The sequence below is a fragment of the Diceros bicornis genome, chromosome 16 (genome assembly GCF_020826845.1).
Source record: "Diceros bicornis minor isolate mBicDic1 chromosome 16, mDicBic1.mat.cur, whole genome shotgun sequence".
Taxonomy (NCBI): Eukaryota; Metazoa; Chordata; class Mammalia; order Perissodactyla; family Rhinocerotidae; genus Diceros; species Diceros bicornis.
In genome coordinates this window covers 29675704-29695446 of record NC_080755.1, presented here as the reverse complement: position 1 = coordinate 29695446, position 19743 = coordinate 29675704, and the positions used below count along the sequence as shown (strand labels likewise).

Here is a 19743-nt window from a genome sequence, read left to right as displayed (position 1 = left end):
TCATAGGCCACATCTTATTGCTTAAAAATAATAGGCTCTGTCCCTTCATATCCTAAAAGACATTTCCCTGAACCACCCCCAATGCAAGCTACACCCTCCTGCTTCTTCCTCTCCACAACAGTTCCTCAAGGAACAGTCTACACTTGCTGTCACCACTTATGCACTCACTCCTACCCCCTTGTAATATGATTTCTGCTGTCACCTCTCTGCTGAAACTACAGAGAGCGGAGAAAGCAAGCAAGAGGAAGAAATCTTTTCACACTCCTGCCTGCTCAACAGCACCGGACATCAGTGCCCATCATTCTTCACAAGGTGTCCTCCCTTGGTTTTCCTGACCATGCCCTCTCCTAATTCTCCTGCTGAGGGAATCATGTAGACCTTCCAATGGTTAGACACCTGAAAACGCCTCTGAATGCCATATAGGTCCCAGTCAGCATACTCCTCCCCTATAACACTGCCACCAGCCAACCCAGGTCTTGAGGTTTCCCTCAGGGAAAAAAACAACAGGAAAAAGACTCAGTCTAACACCTGACTAAAGTCTTGCACAGCTGAAGGTAAGCATACTGATTAATTCAACATTTACTGATCACTTCTCAGGTGGTAGGCACTGGTGCTTAGGAGATCAGTCAGAGAAGGTCCCTACCCTTGCCTAAGGAATTCACAGTCTAGAAGGGAAACAGATGCATAAACTGACAGTGTCAACATGATACATAATATGATAGACAAAAAAAGAAGCACTAAGGGGAAGGCCAGGGAGGGCCAAAGCAACTTGCTGAGAGAAACACAAGAGCCATCCTTTGCCTCAGAGAGATCCACCGTCACCATGCTAGTCCAGGCCTCCTGCAAGTCTCCTAACTGGTCTCCATGCCTCTCTTTTACCCATCCTACCCTCTCACCCAAATCAATTCTCCACACCACAGCAGGGGTGATCTGCTTAAAATTCGAAACAGAGCTCTCTCCTGCTCAAAACCTTTCAACAGCACTGAGAATAAGGTCCTGCACCCTCTGTCCCAGGCCATTTTTCTCCCTTCATCTCACCCCACTTTCCCTCACACCAGTGGCCCTTCAGCCACACTGATCTTTCAGTTCCTTAAACAGAACAAGTTCTCTTCCGCTACATGGCCTCTGCACACACTGTTCTTTTTACTTGTAATCCTCTTGCCTCCACTCTCTGTACTAAAATCTTTTTGACCTCTGGGTCTCAGCCGAAAAGTCATTTCCCCATTATTTACTTAATTGTCTCTATTGTTGTCTGCCCCATTAGACTGTATGATCCACATCTGTTTTGTTCACTCTGTACTCACAGTACCTGGCACACAACAGACACTCAATAAATATCTACTCAATGAGGATATAAAAGACTCTTTCCTCCCCTAGGGTCCTAAATATAAGCATCCCCTCAGGTTCATTTTTCAGCCCTCTCTACCACTCTCTATTTTCGTCATCTCAATAATGATCATGCTGATCTGTACCTCCAGACCTGACCACTCCTCCCAAGATCGAGTTCCACAACTATGATGCCTGCAGGATAGTTCCACCTGGAGCCCCTCTCTGGCACCTGCAACTGGACATGTCTCAAGACACACTCATTAACTATCCTCAAACAAACTCTCCTGTTTTTTTCCATTGCTGTTAATGGTGGCATCCTCTTAGAGGCTGAGTGACTCACTTCTCTCTTTCCTTCACCAACTGACAAGAACATCTGATACCATCTCTAAAAATGCACCTGTATGTCCCTGCATACAAGGTCACCTGGACTAGTGCATTAGCCTCATTTCCTACCTCTAGTCTTTTAAAATAACAATCACTCACCTACATGTACATTACATCTTAATTCTGAGGTGAATCAATACTCCCATCAAAATTCTTCAATGGCTCCCTATTGCCTTCCAAACAACATCCATACTTTTCTGCTTGGTATTCAAAGCCCCTGTAAATCTTGTCCACACTATCCTAACAAAGCAGTCTAGTTTGGTGGTTAAGACCATAAAACTCCAGAGGCAGACTGTCATGTTAAATGCACAGACACAGGGACAGATGCAGACCCAAGCTTCACCACTTAACCTCCCTGTGCTACAGTTCCTTCATCTGTACAATGGGAATAATGATAAGACTATTTATCTCTGAGGGTTGTTATAAAGAGTAAATGAATTAATATAAGTAGAACACTGAGAATAGTGCCTGGCACTGATCAGTGCAATACACATTACTTGTGTTTTGTAGCCCCATCTCCAACTATCAATAGCCTACATCCCAGTCTGTCTGAACCAACTCACTGTTCCCCTAATACTCCTCAAACTTTCCCTTCTGAGGTAAGAGCCTACAACACCAGCTGATAAGATAAGCACCAGCTGATAAGCTGCCAGTACTGCACCCTGTCTCCTCTAACTCAAGGGCATTTCCAGTCAAAAACTTACACCACAGAGCTCCTTTCTCTCCAGGAGTGTCCTTATATCTCAGGCACTGAAATGCCCCAGAAGTTGCACATCAAAGGATTTCCAGCCCTGTTCAAAGACTAGTAGTCTACAATTAACCATCCCTTTCTTCCCTCTACTTTCTCATTTCCCTCCCAAGTTTCAGATCAGAGACCATCTTATCACCATTTTCCATGCCCAGTGGCAAAGCTGTCTTAGTTCTCTTACGCCCCTAATCTGGGTAAAAGTTGGGACTCTCATGGCTACTCTCCCTGCAACAGTACTATTACATCAGATAGTGTTCCCTTTGCATGGAAACACTTAAAATAATTAAAATTAGGAAAACTATTAGAAACAATCAACAACTACAGCAAAGTTGCAGGGTACAAAATCAATCTACAAAAATCAGTTGCATTTCTATATGCTAATAATGAACTAACAGAAAGAGAGCTCAAAAAGATAATACCATTTACAATTGCATCAAAAAGAATAAAATACCTAGGAATAAATCTTACCAAGGAGGTGAAGGACCTATACAATGAGAACTACAAGACATTATTGAAAGAAATCCATGATGACATAAAGAAATGGAAAGATATCCCATGCACGTGGATTGGAAGAATAAACATAGTTAAAATGTCTATATTACCTAAAGCAATCTACAGATTCAATGCAATCCCAATCAGAATCCCAATGACATTCTTCACAGAAATAGAAAAAAGAATACTAAAATTTATATGGGGCAACAAAAGACCCCGAATAGCTAAAGAAATCCTAAAGAAAAAGAACAAAGCAGGAGGCATCACAATTCCTGACTTCAAAACATACTACAAAGCAATAGTAATCAAAACAGCATGGTACTGGTACAAAAACAGACACACAGATCAATGGAACAGAATTGAAAGCCCAGAAATAAAACCACACATATACGGACAGCTAATTTTCGACAAAGGTGCTAAGAACATGCAATGGAGAAAGGAAAGTCTCTTCAATAAATGGTGCTGGGAAAACTGGACAGCCACATGCAAAAGAATGAAAGTGGACCATGTGCTATCGCCATTCACAAAAATTAACTCAAAATGGATCAAAGACCTGAAGGTGAGACCTGAAACTATAAAACTCATAGAAGAAAATATAGGCAACACACTATTTGACATTGGTTTTAAAGGAATCTTTTCGGATGACATGCCTACCCAGACTAGAGAAACTAAAGAAAAAATAAACAAGTGGGACTTTATCAGATTAAAGAGCTTTTATAAGACAAATGAAATCAGAATCAAGATGAACAGACAACCTACCAGCTGGGAGAGAATATTTGCAAAACATACATCAGACAAGGGGTTGATCTCCATAATATATAAAGAACTCACACAATTGAACAACAAAAAAAACAAACAACCCGATCAAAAAATGGGCAGAGGAAATGAACAGACACTTCTCCAAGGAAGATATACAGATGGCCAATAGGCACATGAAAAGATGCTCAACATCACTAATCATCAGGGAAATGCAAATCAAAACAACACTAAGATACCACCTCACGCCCGTTAGAATGGCTATAATCACCAAGACAAAAAACAACAAATGTTGGAGAGGATGTGGAGAAACAGGAACCCTCATACACAGCTGGTGGGAATGCAAATTGGTGCAGCCTCTATGGAAAACGGTATGGAGATTCCTCAAAGAATTAAAAATAGAGATGCCCTATGATCCAGCCATCCCACTACTGGGAATCTATCCAACGCACCTGAAATCAACAATCCAAAGAGGCTTATTCACCCCTATGTTCATTGCAGCATTATTCACCATAGCCAAGAAGTGGAAGCAACCTAAGTGTCCCTCGACAGATGATTGGATTAAGAAAATGTGGTATATATATACAATGGAATACTACTCAGCCATAAAAAAAGACAAAATCGTCCCATTTGCAACAACATGGATGGGCCTGGAGCGTATTATGTTAAGTGAAATAAGCCAGAAAGAGAAAGACAAACACTGTATGATCTCACTCATATGTGGAATATAAACCAACACATGGACAGAGAAAACTGGACCGTGGTTACCAGGGGCAGTGGGGGTGGGGGATGAGGGGTGGGCACAAGGGGTGAAGGGAGTCATATATATGGTGATGGACAAACAAAAATGTACAACCCAAAATTTCACAATGTTAGAAACCACTAAAACATCAATAAAAAAAATATATAAAGAAAATAATAATAATAATTAAAATTAATTCTGCACTCTTGGGACCGGCCCCATGGCTTAGTGGTTAAGTGCATGTGCTCCACTACTGGCAGCCCAGGTTTGGATCCCGGGTGCACACCGACGCACCGCTTGTCCAGCCATGCTGAGGCGGCATCCCACATACAGTAACTAGAAGGATGTGCGACTATGACATACAACTATCTACTGGGGCTTTGGGGAGAAAAAGGGAAAAAAAAACGAGGAGGAGGATTGGCAATAGATGTTAGCTCAGGGCCGGTCTTCCTCAGCAAAAGAAGAGGAGGATTGGCATGGATGTTAGCTCAGGGCCCATCTTCCTCACAAAAAATAATAATAATAATAATAAATAAATCTTAAAAAAAAAAAATTCTGTAGTCTTACTATGAGTAGAATATGGACTTCAATGTCTGAAGCAGTCAGGCCTCACCACTAAGACAGTGCTGCCTTCTTACTCTCCACAGTCCCTGCTATACACAGGGACTTGTAAATATTAATAAAGTATTTACTGATAATTCGCTAATTCCTAGGGATGGAAAAATGAGAATTACAACATTCCCAGAAATTTTCACTCACTCTCTAGCCTTAAGGAAAACAATAAATTATAAAATGTAATGTGTAATTTCCAAAGAACAATCCAATAACTTAGCATGTGGCTCTACCAGTGCAATGCAAATTCTAGTCCTTTTTATAACTGAATAAATACTGAAAAAAATTTTTTTTTCAATGAGAAGTAACAATTACCAAGAACGCAAAAATCTAGCAAAAATCATGACATCTAAACCTAAGGAAGTGTCTTCAAATCACCTCATGGCTTCCCAGAAGGCTTCACCTAGTGTCCCTTGGTGTTTGTCCCATAACTGAGGTTGTCAACCAAAAGATAACATACCAGAAGCCTATTATTTAAACATCTTTACAGAACTAAAAACAATCATATGTTCTCTGTATAACATTAGAAGTCATTAATTACAATGATTGTAAAGGAGGATTCTTATAAACATTTATAAGGATTTGCTTCATAATTTATAAGAATTTTAAAAATTAAAGGAGAAACAGCTCACATAAAATCAAAGATGCACTCTCAACTCTCATCACTATTGCTACAGCTGCCCTACAAACAATCCCAAACATTCCTCCTCCTTAAGGACTAAAAGGGTTTCACATCGAGGACGTCCCAACAAAAATACAAGCAAAACAGCAGAGGAGAAACTAAACTGAAGGGCTAATCATTGATTTAAAATTTCAAAAGGTATCAAGTAGTAATACTCTAGGCAGTACTAGTCAAAGTGTAGTTCCTAGACAGCAAGTTGTTTGCACCTATTCCATGAGGAGGTAAGCACACAGATTGAGAGTAAGCATTTAGAAACTTTTACGGCACTTTGACAGAAATTCTACATCTACTCAATCTAACAAAAAATTGGGAGTTATGTATTGTAGGTTTTTTACTTCATTTTCCTTGAAATACATTTTTTACATATGTTAGAAAAGAATCAGCCCATGACAAAGGGGAAAGGTTAAAAACTGGTTCTTCAGGAATATTTGCTTCTGAGAAAATAAAGTAGATGTACTTTTCCCTATTCCTCCCACTAACTACAACTAAAAATTCTGGACATTGCGTATAAAACAAACACAAGAAGACTCTTAAATGTGGAGAGAAAAAGGCAGACTGGTGAGGGATCTCAGGCCCCAAGAAACAACACAATGGTGATTTCCCTGGGTTTTATTTTTGCGTCATAAATCCCAGACTTGGAGCTGAAGATGCTAACAACCTGGAAATGCAAACAGGTGAAGACAAAAAAAGCCCCAACAAAAGCCTGCTCTCTCCAGCCAAAAGATCAGAAAAGGGACATCCTAGCAAGACAGAAAACTCTTAGGTAAAAAAAAACACTCTACTTCAGACAAACACCAAAGAAAAAACTGTGGCCCCATCCAGGCCAGCAAAGGTCAGGTGGGTAGCTTAGACTTCCATATGCTCACCAGGTTGTAACAAGGCACCCCAACCCCCTCCACACTAGAGTGATGCTGAGAAGGCCAAGCAGGGAGCCCAGGCTTTCATCCATGTCAGCTGGTAACAAGGTACCCTTCCACACCATCTCTCCTGGGGATCCTAGACCTTTACCCTCACCTGGCAGTAACAAAACACTCTACTTCTTGGGTCAAAGGAGGTCAAGTGGAGAAACTGTTATTTCTAATTCCTCCAGTTGCAATAACAAGGCAGTGCTGCATGCCACCCCCTTCCCCTGCTGCAGAGGTGTCAAAAAAACAGCTGTAACAGAGGCTTAAATAAGATCCAGAATTTCATATAATATGAAAATGTCCAGGTTTTAATCAAAAATCACTCATCATACCAAAAGCCAGGATGAACTCAAATTGAATGAAAAAGACATCAGTAGACACCAACACCAAAATGACAGAGATGTTAGAATTATTTCACAATGATTATAACAGCTGTGACAGAAATGCTTCAACAAACAATTTCAAGCATGCTTGAAACAAATTAAAAATAAATAAATAACCTCAGCAAAGAAATACAAAATATAAAGAACAAAATGGAAATTTTAGAGCTGAAAAATACCAAAATAAAAAGCTAGGTAGATGGATTCAACGGCAAAATGGAAAGGACAAAGAAAAGGAACCGGAAGACAGGGCAATAGAAATTACTCAATCTGAACAACAGAGAGAAATAAACTAAAGAGAAATCACAGCCTTAGGGACCTGTGGGACTATAACGAAAGATCTAACATTCAAGTCATCAGAGTCTTGAAAAGAGAGGAGAAAGAGAATGGACTAAAAAAGTACTCAAAGACATAATGGTGAAAACTTCCCAAATTTGGCATGAGACATAAACCTACAGATTCAGAAAGCTTAGTGAACCCCAAAAAAGACAAATGCAAAGAAATCCACACCAAAATGTATCATAATTAAACTTCTGAAAACTAAAAATAAAAAATCCTGAGAAAGTGAGAGAAAAATGACACCGTAACTACAGAGGAAAAACTATTTGAATGACAGTGGATTTCTCATCAGAAGCCACGGTGGCCAGAAGGAAGTGGTACAACATTTTTCAAGTGCTGAAAGAAAATATCAACAGGGTAAAGAATTTCTCTGGATAAAGAATCCTATACTCAGAGAAAATATCCTTCATGAATGAAGAGGCAATCAAGACATTCTGAAATGAAGAAAAACTAAGAGAATTTGTCACCAGCAGACTTACCCTAAAGAATAGCTAAAGGAAGTTCTTAAAACAAAAAATAAATGATAAAAGAAGGAATCTTGAGACATCAAGACAAAACACAGTAAGCAAAAATACAGGGAAATAGGCTTTCCTTCTCGCCTTGAGTTTTCTCATTGATGTTTTGATTGTGGGAGCAAAAACTATAACACTGTCTAGTGTACTTCTAAATGTACGTAGAGGAAATATTTACAGTTGTATTAAAATGGGGGAGGGGAAAGGGATATAGAGAAGTAAGGTTTTTATACTTCACTTCAACACAAAATGATGACAACAGTAGACAATAAGTTATGTATATATAATGTAATATCTAGAGCAACCAGTAAAAAAATTTTTAATTAAAAAACCTATACAAAGAAATACACTCAAAAATAATACTGATAAATCAAAATGTAATTCTAAAAATATTTACAATTAACCCACAGGAAGTCAGGGGGAAAAAACACCCAGAGAAAAAGAAAAGAGAGGGAACAAAAAACAAAAAATAAAATGGCAGACTTAAGCCCTAACAGATCAATAATTACATTAAATGTAAATGATCTAAATGCATCAATGAAAAGACAGAGATTGGCAGAACGGATTACAAACATGACCCAACTATATGCCATCTACAAGAAACTTACTTCAAATATAACAATATAGGCAGGTTGAAACTAAAAGGATGGAAAAAGAGATATCGTCCAAACAACTAAAGAAAACCAATCAAAGGAAAAAGAAAATTAGTGGCAGATGAAAGGCATGATTAGGCACATGAGTGTGGTAATGGATTGTAATTAGTATTCGGGTGGTGAACATGATGTAATCAATGCAGAAACATAAGTATAATGATGTATGCCTGAAATTTATACCATGTTACAAACCAATGTCACTGCAATAAAAAAATTAATTAAAAATTTAACAAAAAAAAGAAAATTAGTGGCTATGTTATTATCAGATAAAGTAGAATTCAGAGCAAAGAAAATTGCTAGTGACAGAGAAGGGCATTATATGATGATACAAAGGGTCAATCCACCAAGAAAATACAGCAACCCTAAATGTGTATGCACAGATAGAGAGCTACAAAATATGTAAAGCTAAAAATTGATATAACCTAAAAGGAAAAAAAGACAAATGTACAAATATAGTTGGAGACTTCCACACCTGTCTCTCAAGAGTTGATAGAATATCTAGACAGAAAACCAGCAAAGGTATAGCAGAACTTGACAACAGCATCAACCAATAGGATCTAACTGACATTTATAGAACACTCCACTCAACAACAGCAGAAAACGCATTCTATTCAAGTGTCCACAGAACATATACCAAGACAGACCATATTTTGAGCCATGAAACAAGCCTCAACAAATTTTAAGAGAACTGAAATCATAGTGTGTGTTCTTCAATCACAATGGAATCAAACTGGAGACCAAAACCAGAAAGATAATAGGAAAATCTCCAAACACTTGGAAACCAAACAACACACTTCTGAATAACCCCTGGGTCAAAGAAGAAGTCTCAAGGAAAATAAAAATATACATTGAACTGAGTGAAAATAAAAATACAACATATCAAAATTTATGGGACACAGCTAAAACAGTGCTGAGAGGGAAATTTATATAGGGCTAAATGCCCTCATGAATAGAAATACAAAAAATCCTCAACAAAATATTAATACAGATCTTCCTTTACTTTCGACAGGGTTGCATCCCAATAAACCCACGTAAGTTGAAAATATCACAAGTTAAAAACGCAATACACTTAACCTACCGAACATTATAGTTTATCCTACCCCACTTTAGCCTAGCCTAAGCTCAGAACACTTACATTAGCCTAAAGTTGGGCAAAATCATCTAACACAAAGCCTATTTTATAATAAAGTGTTGAATATCTCATGTAATTTATTGAATATTGTCCTGAAACAGTATTTGAATACTGAACTGAACAGAATGGCTGTATGCATACAGAATGGTTTTAAGTGTGTCAGTTGTTTACCTTCGTAATTGTGTGGCTGACTGGGAGCAAAGGCTCGCTGCTGCTGCCCAGCATCACGAGAGAGTATTGTACAGCATGTCGCTAGTCCAGGAAAAGATCAAAATTCAAAATTCGAAGTACAGTTTCTACTGAATGCATATTGCTTTTACTTTACCATTGTAAAGTAGAAAAATCTTAAGCCAAACCATTGTAAGTAAGGGACTATCTGTAAATAGAATTCAGCAATATACCTAAAAAATTATACACTATGACCAAGTGGGGTTTAGTCCAGAGATGTAAGGCTGACTCAATTAAAAAAATCATCAAAATAATCCATCATACCAATAGGCTAAAGAAGAAAAATCTCATGACCATTTCAATTAATGCACAAAAAGCACTTGACAAAATTCAACACCTACTCATGATAAAAACTCTCAGAAAGATAGAAATAGAGGGGAACTTCCTCAACTTGATAAAAAGTATCTATAAGACACTATACTTAATAGTGTGTAGTGTAAATGTCTCACAATTAGCTTTTTTTATTGTAATGTAAATTGCATGACATTAAGCTTTTGATTGCCCAGGCATCCACTTCAAAGACATCCAGCTACACAACTAGATAGTCAGGCCACCCCACCCATGAAGTTCTCTTTTTTTTTTTTAAGAGAGCTCTGGTAGACTTAGATAACTGACTCTTTGGCAATTTGCTTCTCCCTTCCCGTGCCCTAATTCCCACTCTTATGTTTTAAATTCACCAATAAAGAGCGAACCTGAAAACCCTATGCACCTCACTCTCAACCCCAATAAAAGGAGAACCCCAGGTCCAAGCACTCTCTCTACCTGTGACCTCACTGTGTGGTCGCACGTGTGCTGTGTACTCTCCAGGACCTATGAGTAAGAAATCTCGTCTTTTCAAAGTTCCCTGATGGTCGTTGCTGAGGTGTGTCTTAATAATAAAAACCACAAGGGCCAGTCCAGCCGCAACACTGGCTGTGAAAGGGAAAATGCCTGTGGGGCTCACCAAGGGCCCAGATAAGTGCCCCAGGCATTTCTAGCCAACAGCATCACTATGGATAGGCTGAGACCGACCCAAAACGTAGTGAAAGACTGAAAGCTATCCCCCTAAGATCAGGAACAAGGCAAAAATGCCCTCTCACATTATTCTTATTCAACGTTGTACTGGAAGTTTTAGCCAGTGTAATAAGACAAGAGGAAATAAAAAGCACGCAGATCAAAAAGGAAGAAATAAAACTGCCCCTGTGTAAACACAACACAGTTGTCTACTTAGAAAGTTGCAAGGAATCTACAGAAAAACTCCTAGAACTAATAAATGAGTTCAGCAAGATTGCAGGATACAAGATCAACATAAGAAAGTTAATATTTCTCTATACTAGCAATGAACACATGGACATCAAAATTAAAAATACAATACCACTTTCAATTACTCAAAATAAACATACTTACATGTAAATCTAACCAAACGAATCCAACAAAATCTAACAAAACATAGAATTGTATGATAAAACTACACAATGTTGATGAAAGAAATCAAAGAAGATCTAAATAAATGGAGAGACATACCATGTTCATAGATTGGAAGATGCAACATAGTAAGATATCAATTCTCCCCAAACTGATATATAGGTCTAATGTAATTCCTATCAAGATTTTTTTTGTAAATATAGATAAGATTATTCCACAATTTATATGGATAGGCAAAGGCACAAGAATAGCTAAAACAATTTTGAAAAAGAAGAATGAAGTGGGAGCAATCAGTATACACCAACTGAAGACTTATTATGTAGCACAATAATCAAGACTATATGATGGGCCAGCCCCGTGGCTTAGTAGTTAAGTGAGCGCGCTCCACTGCTGGCGACCCGGGTTCGGATCCCGGGCGCGCACCGACGCACCGCTTCTCCGGCCATGCTGAGGCCGCGTCCCACATACAGCAACTACAAGGATGTGCAGCTATGACATACAACTATCTACTGGGGCTTTGGGGGGAAAAATAAATAAATAAATAAAATCTTTAAAAAAAAAAAAGAAAACTTTAAAAAAAAAAAAAAGACTATATGATACGGGTGGAGGGACAGACACATAGATCAATTGAACAGAATAGAGAACCCAGAAATAGATTCATACAAATATACCCAACTGATTTTTTACAAAGATACAAAAGCAATTCAATGGCAGAAAGATCCTGCCTTTTCAACAAATGGTGCTGCAAAAACCAAAACTGGAAACAACCAGATGTCCTTCAAGAGGTAAATGGTTAAAAGAACTGTAAAAGTACATCCATACTATGAAATACTACTCAGCAATAAAAAGGAAGCAACTATTGATACACGCAATAACTTGGATGAATCTCTAGAGAATTATGCTGAGTGAAAAAAGCCACTTCCAAAAGGTACTTACTGTACAATTCCATTTACAAAACATGATTGAAATGAAAAAATTATAGAAATGGAGAACAGATTGATTGCCAGGGCTTAAGGAGTGGTGAGGTGGGAGGGAAGTGGGTGTAGCTATAAAAGAACAACATGCAGAAACCTTGTGGTGATGGAAATGTCCTGGATCTTGACTGTAGCAATGACACTATCGTGGGTCTGACATTGTACTATAGTTTTACAAGATGATACCATCGGGATCAACTGGGTAAAGAGTGCATGGGATCTTTCTGAATTATTTCTTATAACTACATGTGGATCTACAATTATGCCACAAAAAAGTTTAATTTTAAAAAAAACAACTGGACCTTCATTTACTGTTCTAAGGTTCATCACCCAAACGTTAACACTTCAGAAGGTATCTACCCTCTTAATAACCCTTTATTACTCTTGGCTTTGTGTTGGACTAAGTGAGGACACACAGATATAAATGTAAAATATTATTGCTACCCTCAAACATCATACACTCAAGTAGAGGGACAAACACAGGCATAAATTAACAGTAAAAGACTTCATAATGGAGATGGGATTTGAGCAAATCCTTGAACAAGAGAGGTGGAGAGGGGGGAAGATCTTGGGAAGAAGAAATCACTTAAGGATAAAGACACAGAGCTAGAAATACGCACAGTGACTACGGAGGAACAGATGTGTATGTTGTGAAATAACAGAAAAATAGGATAAGCAGTGTGGGGGTAATTATGGAAGGTCACCAAAAGCCAGAGAGAGGAGTTCAAAGTCACTTACTCAGAGTAGCCTTCCTCACCAACTCAGGCACCAAAAGCAGCAGCTTCCCCAACCCACAGTCTCTCCAGCATCCATTACTTTCTCTTTATAGCACTCATCACAAGTTGTAATTATTATGTACTTATCTGTATGTTTATTTATTTAACGCTTTCCCACCCCCAGTTATCTTGAGTATCTAGCCCTGGGTGTGGCACACAGTAAGCACTCAATAAATATTAACTTAATAAATGAACAAACAGTAAGTATTCATCCTAGTTCTCTTCTATGCAGCTGCCCCACTCTTCTTCCTCCATTATCTGTCACTCCATTCGCCTTGGTCCCGCTCTGACCTACTGCCGCTTTTAGCTAATCTCTCCTTTTTCCTTGTTCTTCCACCTCAGACCAGCTCTTAAGCCATCATAAAGATAAATACTCTACATTTGAAAACAGTGGTTCACAATTTCAATGTTGTAACACTCTTCTGAATCTCAACCAATTAGGAACTGTATCCCAAGAAATCTGTTACTGAAAACAAAGTACTAAAGTTGTATGTTGTTATATAAGCATAAGAGATGTATATATTACACAATAATATAATAAGAGCAGAAATAGTTATTCCTCTTATGGCCTTACTTTCCTGAATACGAGAGCCTTTTCCCAGAAATGGATGATCCCATCTGGTCTATGGAAAGCTGTCCATCAAAGAGAGCCAGGACAGCACTCCTCAAGGCTACCAAAGTTATGAAAAACAAGAAAGACTGAGAAACTACCAAAGACTAAGGAGACATGACGACTAAATGCAATGTGGTACCTTGGATTGGATCCTGGAACAGAAAGAGAATATTAATGGAAAAATTGGTGAAATCCAAATAAAGTTTGGAACTTAGTTAAAAAAATATATATATATATGGCATTAACATATGATTAAGATTGAAATTTATTAATATTATTTTATATTATTAAAAAAAGAGAGAGATAGGGCATGCAAGTGAGCCAAGAGTAAAACTCAGGCCAGGGTAACTGAGGTTTGGAGTTGAAAAGTTCCTTCATTTTGACTCAGGTCCCATGCTCTTACCTGATGCCATGAGAATTACCTTGCAGGCAACCGTTTGAAATTAACAACCAGTTTGGACTTTCTAGCATGCTCATTCATATACTCAATAAGCATTTATTGAGTGCCTACTGCTTACCAATCACTGTGAAGTCTCTGGGGATATATGGCTAGAAAAGGAAGACACAATCTCTGCTCTCATAAAGCTTATACTATATTGGAGGAGCCAGGCATTTAACAAATATTTGCATAAATGTTGAGGGCTCCCAAGAGTTTTAGAGCCTACTTCTTAAAAGCCCCATCTAACAATTAATCAGAATATTCATTATCACTGGTGTTCTGGATAAGGCCTTCAATGTGAACATAAATCACCTGAAACAGATCTGTGATCTATGACCTGTGATCTGTTAAATCACTTTAACAGGTACTCATTCAGTTGACATGTTTTGGGACCTGAGATTCTGCATTTCTTCCAAACTCCCAGATGACAGGGATGCTGCTGCTGGTTCACATACCACACTGTGAATTAGCAAGGCACTGAAGTACCGTGGAAACATCCCTCAAACTATCATGTAAAATGCAACCTCCATAAAGGCAAGGACATTTTGTCTCCCTTATAGGTTACCCAGGACTTAAACCTGTGCCTCCTAGACACTCAATAAATATTTATTTACTGAATAAATAAGCGGATATGTGGTTTAGACAAGCACTGTTCAATAGGAGCCACTAGCCACATTTAGTTACTGAACACCTAAAATCTGGATCGTGCAAGTGAATAGCTCAATTTTTAAAAATTGAACTTTAACTAATTTAAATAGCCACATGTGGTTAGTTGCTACCACAATGGACACTCCAGGTCTAGACACTGATGTAATGTAAAGAGCACTGGATTAATAAGACCTAGGTTTGAGTCCCAGATCTGCTGCTTAGCTTGTGACCTGGAAAGTTACAACTTCTTAGGGCCTCAACAACTTCACCTGTGAAATAAGGGCAACACCCCACCACCATCACCACCTCAGAGGGTTCCTGACAGGAATTATTATAAACCAATGTATTAAGCATAAGGCATGATTGAGATAACATTCTCTGCCCTCCAGAAACAGTTCACAATCACAAAGACTACTTTGCCTATTGCCCACACTTGCCAGAAAACATCAAGCACGTTTGGTTGAAGAGTTGGTTAGCTCAGTGGCTTTGAGAATGAGGCCAAGGTCATAAGTTTGGAGGAGGGGGGACGACCCTCACTTAGCAAGGCAGACCAGGTAAGAGAGGCAATGACAATGCAAATCATCACAATTCCCGGCAAATCTTTAAGTGGGCATTGTATCGATTACGGAGCAGTAAATGACATTTCATTCATTCATTCTTCCAGGATGGGCTGCCACATTACCTAAAGCCAGCTACTTCTCATCCACAGACATTTACTAATTCAAGGCCGGGTCCTCTTCGCGGGCAGCGGGCCAGGAAGCCCCTGCCCCGGGCCGCCCGCGTGTCCTCCCCTCCCCCGTCGCGCCCACCCGGCAAGGGTCAGCCTGGCACCGCGGCTCCCAGGACCACACGGCCGGGCCGAACCCAGGAGCCATATTTAGCTGTATTTTTGGTCAATAAAACAAACTTCCGTCTTCTAAAGAAAAACGGTTCTAACTCAATGTCAAACTAGGACGGAAACTCGCTGCTCGCCGCAGTTGCCAACCAGAGACGCCGCGTGTCCAGCAGCCCCGGAGTCCCCGACCCGGACCCCGCGCCGAGCGCGCCCGCGCACCGGCCACAGCAGCGCTGGCCACAAAGGGGGCCGGGGGACGCGGACGCGGCCGGGCCTCCACCTCCTCCTCCGCCGCCGGCCCCGCGCAAGCGGCCGCGGCTCCGGGACGGCTCGGGCGCGGGCGGACACTCACCTCGGTCCACGCGCGGCGGCGGCGGCGGCGGCGGGCGCTCCTCGGGCCGGCCCGGGCGGTCGCGGCGCGGTCCCGCGGGCCGCAGCGCGGGCGCTACTCTCGGGCCGCCGTGCGCCGCGCCGCCTCCTCGGCCACTGCCGGCGGCTCCCCGGGCGGGCGGGCGGGCCCGGCGCGAGCCCCGCCTCCGCCGCGCCTGCCCCCGCCTCCGCGCCGGGCCTCCCGGGCTCGGCGCGCTACTCTGGGCCGCCTCGCATGCCGCCGCCGCTGCCGCTCGCTCGGGGCCGCCTCAGCGCGGCGGGCCGGGGCCACAGGGCCGCCCGCGCAGGCCTCTCGGGCGCGGTCCTCACAGCGCGCGGCGTGCTCGGCGGCGGCGGCCCGTGCGGCTGCGTGGGGGAGGCGGGGGCGCCGCGCGCTCACCCGGATGCGCCGCCCCCCGCCCTGCGGCGAGCCCCCCTCGGGGCTGCGGCGCTTCCCTCGGGGCACGGCGGGGTTCCGGCTCTTCGGCGCCTCTGTCCCTGCCTGACCGGCCGGGAGGCGCGCACCCGAGGCGCCGCGGCCGGGAGGCTCCGTCTGCGACGGGCTCGGCCGTGCGGTCCGGGCCGGCTGCTCTCCACCTGAACCTGTGTGCGGACAAAGAGGCTGCCGCAGCAAGTAAAATACAACTCGGGCCGGTTCACGTCGAGCAGATCGCGGAGTGGGAGGAAATGGAGGTGTCCTCACCGCGCCGAGGAGGTCCTCGGATCCACCCCGCGGCCGAGTACAAGGCTGCTCCTGAGCCGGTTGGGAGCGGCCGAAGTGGACTTGGGGACTTTTAGGACTGTTGGCGGCGCCTTCGGCCGGCCGTGCTGAGCCCTGCGCCGGCGACGGGGATGCAGGAGGTCCAGGAACCGGGGTGGGCGGTGAGAGGGGAGGCCACCGGCCGGCAGCGCCGGAAGAGGCAGCCAGGCCTCGGGGGACGAAAACACCCGGGCCCCGTGCAGAATGGGGACTGTTTGGGAAAGTGTCTCCTGCGTAGTTCTCCGAGAGGGCCCTTCCACTGTGCCCCTTGGGAAACACTCCTCCTGGCCCCTAATTCCAGTACCTAGCAGTACCTTACCCTGAAGAGAAGACAAAACCCTGGTCCTCTGTCACTCACACAAGGCGTAACCAATCGTTCTTTTCATAAATTAATTTTTTACTTAAATCGTTCAGAGGTTTGTGTGTCTTGCCAGCCAAGAGCTGGAATGATAAGAGACTAATGTTTATATTATTATTTAAGTGGTCCCTTTTTTATTTTTCAAATAAATGCTGTATATGTTCACAGAAAGAACCAAAAGGCTGTAAGCAAAAAAGGTTACCGATGATCTCTGTAATTTTACTCTCCTAGTTTGTGCTTATCTACGTTTTCCGAGTATTCTAAAATAAAAATAAAAAGTTGCTTTTTAAAAGTACTTATATAATATTTTGAAACAAAGTGAATCATGATTGACCTGTTAATGAATCACAAGGAAAGTTCTTTTTGAAGTTTGTATCTCTTAAAAATTCTGTATCCAAAAAAAACTATCTCTGGAGGAAAAAAGATTTGCAAATCATATATCTGATAAAGGACTTGTATTCAGAATGTATAAAGAACTCTTATAACTCAATAAGACTAATAATCCAATTTAAAATGGGCAAAAGAATAGATATTTTGCCAAAGAAAATATTTAAATGGTTAAAGATAGCATGAAAAGATGCTCAACCTGTTAGTCGTTAGGAAAATGCAAATCAGAACCACAATGAGAAAGCTCTTCACACCCACTACAATGGCTGTAATAAAAATGACTGACAATAACAAGTGTTGGTGAGGAGAGAGAGAAGTTAGAACACTCATACATTGCTGATGGGTATGTGAAATGGTACTACCACTTTGGGAAAGTGTTAGGTTCTTAAAAAGTTATACATGAAAGTACCATATGACCTAACAATTCCTCTCCTAGGTATATACCCAAGAAAAATTGAAAACGTGTCCATATAGCAAGTTGTACATAAATATTCATAGCAGTATCTTCATAATACCCAAAAAGTGGAAACAGTCCAAATTTCCAGCAACTGATGAATGGATAAACAAAATGTGATATATCCATACAATGGAATGCTATTCACCAATAAAACGGAATGAAATAGTCATAGAAGATACAACATAGCGGAACCTCAAAAACATTAAGCTAAGTGAAAGAAGCCAGATGCAAAAGAGCACATATTGTATGATTCCATTTATATGAAATGTCTAGAAAAGGCAAATCTATAGAGAGAGTGGATTAGTGGTTGCCTAGGGCTGGGGGTGGGAATGCGGAGTGACTGCAGAGGGGCACAAGACATCTTTCTGCAGTGACGGAAATGTTCTAAAATTGGAGTGTGGTAATGGTTGCACAATTCTCTAGATTTACTAAAAATCATTGAATCATGCATTTGAAACTAGTGAATTTTATGGTGTGTAAATTTTACCTCAGTAAAACATTTGAAAAAAAAAATCTGTAGCCCAAGATAATAGTACCTTATCTAGTTGCAACAAGTTCTTTGCAATAAAAAAAAATTGAAAAACAAATGGAAAATGGAGTGCTGTTTGCATAGTACAAGATAATAAAATGCACTTTTTGCAATTGGTTGTATAACCAAGCACAATTACCCTTCAACACCCCCAATCTACCCACTCCTATTTGTTCAAAAATGTATCTTCACTTTACCCACTAAAAGAATTGGAAATGGGGTTTGAAAAGATAAGCATGTTTGAGAGCAAGAAAGAACTGCATGCCTTGCAAAAGGAGAGGTACAAGGGCTCAAACGGAATCCAAAATGAGGACACGGACAAATCTTTCCCATGTTATTCTTGTTTCCCCTTGGCCCTGTGCCCCGGACTCACGGGCTTCCTCCAGTGCAGATTTGTGCTTCAGCGGGAGCACTACCGTTGGGCTGGACAATAGTATGATTTAGGATTTTTTTTTCATGATTTCTATGGTTTTACCATAGAAGAACTTAATCCCTAGAAGATTAATTAGTGGAGACACATTCAAAGTGAATTATCCCACATGACGTAGTCTACCTGCCCTGATGTTTCTCACCACAGCCCCTGAGATTCACACCAGGGCATAGCTCCTTTGAGTGAATGGTTAACTCAGTGCATTGTTTCTCTCAGGCCCTCTTTAAAATGCTTGTGATCTGAATAATGCTAATACTCTTCTAACTTGTGAATAAGGACTAGTTGTTTCTTCCTAATTAGACAGAAAGTGAGAGAATGGCACCTCGGATGGATTCATTGTAGTGATGGGGAGGTGTGGGAGATTGCCTAAAGCAGGGTGAACTGCCCAAGGATAATTGGCCAGTGTGGTAGGCAGGAGGAGAGAAGGGATCTGTTACACAGAATTGTGTGTCACACATCCTGACAGGATGGGGAAGAACAGAAGAGGGTGACGTTGAAAGAGGGACAAACACAAGCCCACACAGGAGTCAAATTGACGTGAAGTAGGTGGTAATCACGCAGAACATGTAAACGCTATCATTTTATGATTTTTTACTCCTTGCTTTTGGTTTTGCCAACCAAAGGTCTGACAGCCCTGCCTTGTGAACATGGGTGCCTTTCCTCCTTTCATTGTTCCCCAGCCCACAGCATATCATCACTGTCATGACCACTGCACTGCTCTGACACCCAGGAACAAGAGGGGCAAAATTGGATGGAGGCAGGAGCCTTGGTCCGTTCATCCATTGGGTGGTGATCATGGGTAAGGTCAGGCAGTGACGGTATGTTAGCATGGTGAGAGCAGTGCTAGGGGTGAACGTGGATCATAAACAG

General features: G+C 41.4%; 1 protein-coding gene across 3 annotated transcripts in view; it reads right to left on the bottom strand.

The window, feature by feature from the left end:
- GALNT1 (polypeptide N-acetylgalactosaminyltransferase 1) overlaps positions 1-16719 on the bottom strand; it is a 135004-nt gene extending 118285 nt beyond the window's left edge. For 2 of the 3 annotated variants that reach the window (XM_058556997.1, XM_058556998.1), the window contains exon 1: positions 15936-16104. The gene's annotated coding sequence lies outside the window, so the exon portion shown is untranslated. Of the gene's footprint in view, positions 1-15935; positions 16105-16655 lie in introns of those variants that run through there. The other variant, XM_058557001.1, reaches the window with a different exon arrangement.
- Between the last annotated feature and the right edge of the window lie 3024 nt (positions 16720-19743).